The sequence below is a fragment of the Mercurialis annua genome, linkage group LG1-X (genome assembly GCF_937616625.2).
Source record: "Mercurialis annua linkage group LG1-X, ddMerAnnu1.2, whole genome shotgun sequence".
Taxonomy (NCBI): domain Eukaryota; kingdom Viridiplantae; phylum Streptophyta; class Magnoliopsida; order Malpighiales; family Euphorbiaceae; genus Mercurialis; species Mercurialis annua.
Window position 1 is genome coordinate 44,722,410 of NC_065570.1, and position 11,459 is coordinate 44,733,868.

Sequence of the window (11,459 nt, forward strand, 5' to 3'; positions counted from 1 at the left end):
TCGTTCTTAACTCGTGCTTTTATTATTCTAGCATAAATCTGAAGTTTCTTACGACGTTTCATCCTTATTCTTCGACCTCGTTAATCCCCACGTGTTGGAATTGAATTGGGTGCGTAAATCTTATTTGTTTAATTGCCGCTACGGTTCATCGATTCATTGTTATATTGCTGCCATTATATAGTTGCCGAATTCTGTCCATTGTTGTAGTCATGACTCTTGTATAATTTATGATTATTATATCATGTATTTAGTTGTTAATTGGTTTACTGTTGATCGTTTCCACTGTTTGTTCTTTGTTTTCATAATTGTGGTTAAGCATTCTTCACTTTTTGGTTACTGTTGGGGTTTTAGATTCAAATTGTTTGGTTATGGTTGTTAATATTGATAGGCTAAGTGACGTGATTTGAGTAGAGACGAAGAATTTGAATTGTTATTATCAGTTGGGTTTTCCTTTTTATTTTGATTTCACAATTGGCTAAAAGGATTGATAATGGCGGCAACTGGTGGAGTTTATATTGATCCTTTCTTATTCAAATTGCTTTTGATTTTAATTGTCGGCAATATGGATTTTTGTCAATTTTGATGCTTGGCTTTTATTACTATTTCTATTTGATTACTCATTTTTATCATTCTTAATAAATTGATCATTATTCTTTCAAATCTAAAAATAATGTTAGTTTTATTTATTATTTAATTTATGTTGATATTTATAAACGGAAAGTGATAATTATATTTTTAATCAATAATTTATAATTACTTGGGTAATTATTATATTTGGATTTATTGACTAGACGTGTCAATTTGACGTTATAAATTTTGAACGTTCTCTTAATTTATTTTAATTAAGTAAATTGTTAGTAACTATTGGTTACTTGTGTTTTAAGTTATTGAGTTCCATTTTAAACATTAATTTACTATTTTATCAAATGGTTATTTTTTTTTATAAATTGTCGTTTATAATTTTGGATAAATGTGTGGGTCGGGTTAGACTTGGGTCGCCTGACATTCGAGGTTAGTTTGGTAGTTATCAGTAACTCGGCTAACCCATTATATGGAATTTAAATTAATTTATTATTTAAATAATATTTTCTGAAACGGATTTTAAAGCGGGAACTCAATAGACTCGATTTGTTATGGCATTTTAATTTTTCTGAGTATTGTGTTTACTCTGTGTGATTTTACCTGACTTGTTGTTTGTGCTAGTCCTATGTGGTGTCTAGATTCTCTAGATTTAGGGTTTGTTTTTAATTATGATTTTATACCTTGTCTAAACTCGTCAACTGTTCGTACTTCAGAGGCGAACCAGATTTAGATTGCTTTCCAGGTTTCACGTGGAATAGCAAACAGTGAGTTTATATCTCTATTTACCTCTTTATTAAGAAAATATTATATTTTGTATATGTATATGTATAAACAGCTTTTGAAATGTTTTTCAGCATTGTGGATTTGATTTGGAACGTGCTACTCGATGGGCATCATCGGGACTGCGTGCGCACCAGTAATGATTATGTTATTGAGGTAGGTTTGAGATACGTCTCACCTTAGTGAGGGCACCGGTGAAAGATACGTCTCCTGGGCTCACTATTTATTTAAGTGGTAGTCGGGGATCGGTTATTGAGATACGTCTCACCGACACGACAATGGATTTAGAATTGTGGTTTAGGGTTTCATTGATAATCCATAATGAAAATGTTTTATTAAACGTTTTAAAGGTTTTTAACTTAATAAATGTAAATGGTTATATAATCTCTACTCAGTAAATCTGACCCCGTTGTTTTCCCAAATTTTCCAGGTTTGTGATTTGAGCATTGGTCGATCTCCGTTTCTTCATTCTCGGAGGTTCTTTATTTTATTTCAGAATAAATGAGTCGAACTGTTTTTGAACTCTTAGACCGCAGTAGTAGTATCAGTATTTATGTCTTAGTCTTATACGTTTATATTTTAGACTATTGTTTGTTGGATTGGTCCATCTATTATATTATCAGCTTTGGCATGATTACAATGTTTATGGTATTTTATATATTGCCATGCTGTTGAGATTATTTGAGATAAGCGCACTTTAAATATATGTTGCTTTTATGTACTGCTAGACTAGGTTGGAGTCTCGGTTGCCACCGAGCATGTGGTTTTATGCAGGTACATTGTTGTTTATGATATTTATCTGTTATCCGCAAGGCTTGCTACGGGTTTTGGTACAACCATACCCATATCCTAGCGCCGGTCACGATTCATGAAAATGGGTCGTGACAAACTTGGTATCAGAGCTTTTGTTTCAAACCAAGGCCTTTTAAATGTTAAGTGTTTAATTGTTTTGGCATGTTAAGTGGTTACTTGCCTTAGGAACTACTGCGGAATTAGGATTCGAGTCTTGTCTTTGAAACGTCATCTTTTGTTTTCAAAACTTTCTGCCTACTCCTATAGAAATGTCGTGAGTCAGTCGTGTAAATTTATTTGCTTTATTACTTATTATTTGGTTGTTTTCACTTGGGTGATTATTGTTGCTTTTGATTTCTCGAAAAATCTTATATTGGCATTTTTTTTTAATTCATACTTGGGTATGATGTTGTTTACCTTATCTTGTTGATGTTGCATTTCACCTGCAAAAAAATTGTCGCTTAGTTGCCTTTAATGATTTTTAATAACGTTTAATTTTTGGTGAGTAGTTACGGCTTTGGCCGAGAATATTGATTATTAAAATTTATATTATTAGGCTTTAACCTTGTTTCGGGTGTAAATGATTTAGACCGTTAAATCATCTATCATGTTTCGTGGTCATACATTGTTTAGCCACATGTTGCTTAAAGGGTTTTTATTGAGAAAGAGGTTTTGCTTTGAATTGTGTTTTGACACAGAATCAGAAAAGGAATTTGATTTTTAATTCTTTAAAAGTTTGATTTTTGGTTAAGTTGCCAGTAAGAAGAAATTCTTGTATTTTTTGAAATATTATGTTTGATTTGCTTTTAACAAACGACGATTTCAAATGAAATTTTTATGAGATGAGTCCTTGTTTTGAAAATTTAACGTGAAGTTATTTTACCATGTTGTGGTATGTCAGCATTTTGAATTTTTGGGATTCACGGAATGGATGTTTGAGATCAAAGATTTTTCACTTGAGTTTTAAATTATCGTTTAGCGGTTGGTTTACGTTGAGCTCTAAATTTTGAAAGGATAGAAATTTTATCCAAATATTTCTTTTTGGATTTACAAATATTTTGTATACGTTTTATAAACAGTTGTATTGAGTTTGACTTGGTTTACCCAACTTTAGGAGTTGAGCTCGTTAGTTGTAATGAGTCGGCTAACTCGATAGTTTTATGGATTGAGGTACATTGTAAATTCTTTTAAGCAATGGTTTTAGAGGAATATATTTTCCGGATTCTAATTACTCCTCTCACAAACACTCTTTTTACTCCAATTATATAAAAAAAACATCTATAATATCATTACTAATCAAGTTTAGAGATAATAGTGAGATTGATTGAAAAAAGTGTTGCAAGACATTCGATAAAAAATATCTTGTTCCGTATGACACCTCATATAATGACGGAGCAGTACGTTCACACTGATTGAAGATGCAAGTTTTTCTTAAAAAAAATTGCATCAATGATGTATGAACTTTATAAAATCTTATATTTGGATGTATATATTTATTTATTTATTTTTTTAAATGTTCGAACTTCTTTGTTTATATCGAACGAGTATTTGTGACATATTATTGCATGCTTTTTGAGTTAAACTAAAAACAACTAGTTGAAATCTCCATTAAAATTGTTTTAAAAAATTATAATTGGTAACTAATATACATTAATTCACTTTTTTATTTTTTTATAATTATTAAAATAAAATTTAGATTAAACAAAATTATAATTTCTATTTATATTAAAATAAAATAAATATAAAGTGTTTTAATTATATAAACTAATAAATAAAAAATAATTTATACATTAAATTGGTGATATAAATACGTAGCCCTCCCGTTAAATCCGGAACCAAAACAGAAGATTGTTCTAGTCTGATCATGGTTTGGAATTTAAAAATTTGATTAGACATATCGTTGACCAATTTTGATAGGTGTTTTCTAGTTTTTTTCGATTTTTTATCGGGTTGATCAAAATGAAGTATAAACATTAAAAAAATCTATTAAATGCGTAGTTTTAAGATCTGTCAAACCAAGCGTTTGGTAATTGTATAAGTATGTAATTTATATAATTATTTTGATTTATTTTTAGTTTTTAATTTAATTTTTGAGTTTATACAATTACTACATAGTACGTATTAAAAATGAAAAGTTGAATTAAAATATTAAAAGTATATTTTTAATATAAAGATTAATTTTAAAAAAAATATTTTGTAAAAATTTGAAAATTTGAAAATTTGAAAATTGGAAAATTAATTCATTAATATATTTTTATTTAACCTGCAAATCTTGCTATAGTAGGTTACAAATATTAGTTTGATATAAAACAAGAAAGTTTAAACACTTAAATAAATATAGTAAAAATATGGTGAAATCTTTTCTTGAAAAAAAAAGTATTTTTATATTTAATCTTAATTTGGTATTAAAAAAAAATAAACAATTTTTACAGTTTGCCCCTAATTAGTATTTCTCATAGGTCACTGATGAGATGTCATGGATTTCTCCTACGTCACTAATGAGATGTCATGGATGTAATTATATCTGTCACTATTTATAGAAAATAAAAAAAAGAGTCAAAATATTACACATATATGATACCTTAATAAATGCATTGATTCGTTAGAATTGTACTGGTTTCTAATTTGGAATTTGGCTTCATAAAAAGTATTAAGGCTATTAATATGAATTGATTAAACTAATAAATGTGATAGCCTGGAAAAGTACTAAGACTATCAATGTGGATTAACACATTAATAGCCTTAGTACTTTTCTAGACCATCTCATTTATTGCTTTAATCAATTTACTTTGATAGCTTTAGTATTTTTAATGAAGTCAAATCCCAAATTAGAAACAGAGTCAAAATATTACATATATCATATTTTAATAAATGCATTAATTCTGTATAGTTGTACTGATTTCTAATTTGGAATTTACTTCCATAGAAAATACTAACGCTATCAATATAAATTGACTAAAGCAATAAATGGGGTAGTTCAGCAATAACCTTAGTACTTTTCCTGAACTACCCCATTTATTGCATTAATAAATTCATATTGATAGTCTTAGTATTTTCCATGCAGCCAAATTTTAAATTAGAAATAGAATCAAAATATTACACACAGAGGCGGACCTAAGAAGAGCGTATGGTAGGCAACTGTCCACCTTATAGTTTTGAGTCCCTTTAAAAAACGTTGATATGCAATTGAAAAATATGATTTTGTCACCTTAAATTATATAGTTTGCACACCTTAAAATTTATTTGTTATCAATTTTACTCATCTTATAAAGTTTCATTATAATTTTGACCACCTTATAAAATATTTATGGGTCCGCCATTGATTATGCATATATGATATCTTAATAAATGCATTAATTCTATTGAGTTGCACTGGTTTCTAATTTGGGATTTGGCTCCATGGAAAGTACTAAAGCTATTAATATGGATTGATTAAAAAAATAAATGTGGTACTAAGGTTATTGATAGCCTTAGTACCTTTTCTAGACTATCCCATTTATTGCTTTAATTAATTCACATTGATAGCCTTAATATTTTCCATGGAGTCAAATCTCAAATTAAAAACAGAGTCAAAATATTACACATATATGATATTTTTAATAAATGCATTAATTCTGTATATTTGTACTGATTTCTAATTTGGAATTTGCCTCTATGGAAAATACTAACACTATCAATATGGCTTAATTAAAGCAATAAATGGGGTAGTTCAGCAATAACCTTAGTACTTTTCCTGAACTACCCTATTTATTGCATTAATCAATCCATATTTATAACCTTAGTATTTTCCATGCAGCCAAATTTCAAATTAGAAATAGAATCAAAATATTACACACAGAGGCGGACCTAGGAAGAGCGTATGGTGGGCAACTGCCCATCTTATAGTTTTGAGTCCCTTTAAAAAACGTTGATATGCAATTGAAAAATATGATTTTGTCTTATATAGTTTGCCCACCTTAAAATTTATTTATTATCAATTTTACTCATCTTATAAAGTTTCATTATAATTTTGACCACCTTATAAAATATTTATGGGTCCGCCATTGATTACACATATATGATACCTTATTAAATGCATTAATTCTATGGAGTTGTACTGGTTTCTAATTTAGGATTTGGCTTCATGGAAAGTAGTAAAACTATCAATGTGGATTGATTATAGCCTTAGTACTTTTTCTAAACTATCTCATTTATTGCTCTAATTAATTCACATTGATAGCCTTAATATTTTCCATGGAGTCAAATCTCAAATTAAAAACAAAGTCAAAATATTACACATATATGATATTTTTAATAAATGCATTGATTCCGTATAGTTGTACTGGTTTCTAATTTGAAATTTGTCTCCATGGAAAATACTAACGCTATTAATATGGATTGATTAAAGCAATAAATGGGGTAGTTCAGCAATAGCCTTAGTACTTTTCATGAACTACCCTATTTATTGCATAATCAATCCGTATTTATAGGCTTAGTATTTTCTATGCAGCAAAATTTCAAATTAGAAATAGAATCAAAATATTACACACAGAGGCGGACCTAGGAAGAGCGTATGGTGGGCAACTGCCCACCTTATAGTTTTGAGTCCCTTTAAAAAACGTTGATATGCAATTGAAAAATATAATTTTGCCACCTTAAATTATATAGTTTGCCCACCTTAAAATTTATTTGTTATCAATTTTACTCATCTAATAAAGTTTCATTATAATTTTGACCACCTTATAAAATATTTATGGGTCCGACATTAATTACACATATATGATACCTTAGTAAATGCATTAATTCTATGGAGTTGTACTGATTTCCAATTTGGGATTTGGCTCCATGGAAAGTACTAAAGCTATTAATGTGGATTGTTTAAAGAAATAAATGTGGTAGTCCAAGAAAAGTACTAAGGTTATTGATAGCTTAGTACTTTTTCTAGACTATTCCATTTATTGCTTTAATTAATTCACATTGATAGCCTTAATATTTTCCATAGAGTTAAATCTCAAATTAGAAACAGAGTCAAAGTATTACACATATATGATATTTTTAATAAATGCATTAATTCTGTATAGTTGTACTGGTTTCTAATTTGGAATTTGTCTCCATGGAAAATACTAACGCTATCAATATGGATTGATTAAAGCAATAAATGGGGTAGTTCAGCAATAGCCTTAGTACTTTTCCTGAACTACCCTATTTATTGCATTAATCAATCCATATTGATAGCCTTAGTATTTTTCATAGAGCTAAATTTCAAATTAGAAATAAAATCAAAATAATACACACAGAGGCGGACCTAGGAAGAGCGTATGGTGGACAACTGCCCACCTTATAGTTTTGAGTCCCTTTAAAAAACGTTGATATGCAATTGAAAAATATAATTTTGTCAGCTTAAATTATATAGTTTGCACACCTTAAAATTTATTTGTTATCAATTTTACTCATCTAATAAAATTTCATTATAATTTTGACCACCTTATAAAATATTTATGGGTGCGCTATTGATTACACATATATGATACCTTAATAAATGCATTAATTCTATGGAGTTGTACTGGTTTCTAATTTAGGATTTGGCTTCATGGAAAGTATTAAAGCTATCAATGTGGAATGATTAAAGAAATAAATGTGGTATTCCAGGAAAAGTACTAAGGTTATTGATAGCCTTAGTACTTTTTCTAAACTATCCCATTTATTGCTTTAATTAATTCACATTGATAGCCTTAGTATTTTCCATGGAGTCAAATCTCAAATTAGAAACAGAGTCAAAATATTACACATATATGATATTTTTAATAAATGCATTAATTCTGTATAGTTGTACTGATTTCTAATTTGGAATTTGCCTTTATGGAAAATACTAACACTATTAATATGGATTGATTAAAGCAATAAATGGGGTAGTTCAGCAATAGCCTTAGTACTTTTCATGAACTACCCTATTTATTGCATTAATCAATCCATATTTATAGCCTTAATATTTTCCATGCAGCCAAATTTCAAATTAGAAATATTATCAAAATATTACACACAGAGGCGGACCTAGGAAGAGCGTATGGTGGGCAACTGCTTACCTTATAGTTTTGAGTCCCTTTAAAAAACGTTGATATTCAATTGAAAAATTTATCACCTTAATTTATATAGTTTGCCCACCTTAAAATTTATTTATTATCAATTTTACTCATCTTATAAAGTTTCATTATAATTTTGACCACCTTATAAAATATTTATGGGTCCGCCATTGATTACACATATATGATATCTTAGTAAATGCATTAATTCTATGGATTTATACTGATTTCTAATTTGAGATTTGACTCCATGGAAAGTACTAAAGCTATTAATGTGAATTGATTAAAGAAATAAATGTGGTAGTCCAGGAAAAGTACTAAGGTTATTGATAGCTTAGTACTTTTTCTAGACTATCCCATTTATTACTTTAATTAATTCACATTGATAGTCTTAATATTTTCCATGCAGTCAAATCTCAAATTAGAAACAGAGTCAAAGTATTACACATATATGATATTTTTAATAAATGCATTAATTCTGTATAGTTGTACTGGTTTCTAGTTTGAAATTTGTCTCCATGGAAAATACTAACGCTATCAATATGGATTGATTAAAGCAATAAATGGGGTAGTTCAGCAATAGCCTTAGTACTTTTCCTGAACTACCCTATTTATTGCATTAATTAATCCATATTGATAGCCTTAGTATTTTCCATGGAGCCAAATTTCAAATTAGAAATAAAATCAAAATAATACACACAGAGCCGGACCTAGGAAGAGCGTATGGTGGGCAACTGCCCACCTTATAGTTTTGAGTCCCTTTAAAAAACGTTGATATGCAATTGAAAAATATGATTTTGTCACCTTAAATTATATAGTTTGCCCACATTAAAATTTATTTGTTATCAATTTTACTCATCTTATAAAGTTTCATTATAATTTTGACCACCTTATAAAATATTTATGGGTCCGTCATTGATTACACATTTATGATACCTTAATAAATGCATTAATTCTATGGAGTTGTACTGGTTTCTAATTTGGGATTTGGCTCCATGGAAAGTACTAAAGCTATCAATGTGGATTGATTAAAGAAATAAATGTGGTACTAAGGTTATTGATAGCCTTAGTACTTTTTCTAGACTATCCCATTTATTGCTTTAATTAATTCATATTGAAAGCGTTAGTATTTTCCATGGACTCTAATCCCAAATTAGAAACAGAGTCAAAATATTACACATATATGATATTTTTAATAAATGCATTGATTCTGTATAGTTGTACTGGTTTCTAATTTGAAATTTGTCTCCATGGAAAATCCTAACGCTATCAATATGGATTGATTAAAGCAATAAATGGGGTAGTTCAGCAATAGCCTTAGTACTTTTCCTGAACTACCCCATTTATTGCATTAATCAATCTATATTGATAGCTTTAATGTAATACCCCGTATGTCTGGCGTTGCCAAAGTCGACCACGTGTCCGATTTAAAATAATGAAGCGGTTAGAAAAGAAGTTATCGGAAGGATTTAATAAGAAAATATTTAAAAAAGGACGAGAATAGGTTGATATAGAAATTTAAATAAGAAATTTAAATATTTATAATGCTTAAAATAGTTAGACGGGACTAAAGAAAATCGTAAGAAAAGTTGGAATTTAAAATAAGTTAAAGTCCCCGAGAAATTGGAAAATATAATTTTATTGCCGGAAAATATAATTTAAATAAATTATTGACGGGAATTGAATTGAAGATAATAATATCGATTAATTTGATACTGATATTTGTTAAATGAAAATAAGGACGAAAAAGTTGCAAAAAGTGCATTTTATTTCAAAATTGAATTTTGAGCGTTTTTAGCCGAAAATTGCTAAATTAAACTATCGGAAATAGAATTATGAGATATTAGGGTGATATTATTTATTTGGACATAAATAATACACAATTTATCGAGATCAAAAGATTAAGTGATCGACGGACTAAGTTAGACGAAAGAGAAGTTAGAAAGTGGAGTGTATGGAGGTGGCAACTTAAAGGATTCAAGGAGGTATTTTTCCAACCTATTTAAGGGTGTTGCTTATGGAATATTTCTCGTTTTAAATCATGTTTCCAGAATTTAGGTAGAGAGAAGAGTTCATCTTCTTCACCTCTCCACACCTTGAAAAAAAAAAAATCTTTGCAAGCTCACCGAATCTTCGTTTCTCATCGGAATTACATGATTCTTGCGACTGCGGAATGAGGGAGAGATCCTCTACTGATCTAAATCATCAATTGAAAGTAAAAATCACAATTCTCAGTTAGGGTTTAGAGGAATTACGGCTGTTTTCGTATTCATTAATGGTGTTGATGATTTTGATGCCAAGATCTTTAAAACATTGTAGATTCTTCGTTTGATATCGGAATTGAGCGATTCTTGCGGCAACGGAAAGAGGAAATTCATAGCTACTGAACTAGACTAATATATCAAGGTGAAGAACTCTGTTTATTGTAAGGGTTTTGGAACTTTAGTTCGGTTTTGGTAAGATTAGTGGTGATGATTAATCTAAATGCTAAATTGGTGTTTATGAGATAAATTGATGAGTTGTGATGGTTGTTTTTGAGTTGTGAGAGTTGTGTGTATGTTAGCGTATGGTATCTAAAATAAAGAATTGATGCCACCCTTCTTTGGTGTTTGAATGCGTTAAGTTCCACGTCAAATACAAAGCTACGGAGTTAGTAAACGAGTGCGACGTAAAAACAATTTTGAAATAGAATTGGAGTTTATTCATTAATGAGTTTAAATTCATGATAATGGCATGATTAGAGTCTGAATTATATGGTATAATGTTGAGTATATAGGCTGTTTTAATCAATCAAAACGTTAAAAGAATAAGTTAGGAATTTGATGATGTTGCTGGAATTATCGCGCTGCAAGACAGCCATATTGCAGGGGTCATATCTCGAGTTGTATACGTCCAAATTAAGTTCCGTTTATTGGTAAGAAAACTTAATGATGTTATCTACGAATGTCTAAGTTTAAGTTTTTGTCGAATCGGACTCTAAACTGCTCGTATAAGGCAGAACATTATGTTGCATATAGCAGCTCTAAATTTGGACAGCCCCAAGTTATTAACTTCAGGGCCAAATTCCGACACCTTCGGGTGCGAATCTCAGTCCGAGACCTAAATGAAATTTGTAGGCGACGTTCTGAATTTTAAGAATGTCAATTTTGTTTAGGAGTCGGACTGTTTTAAGTAAACGATTTCGATAGCCGAAGTTGGCTAGAAACCTACTTTTGGATTAATTAATTATAGTTAGAGTGTAATTAA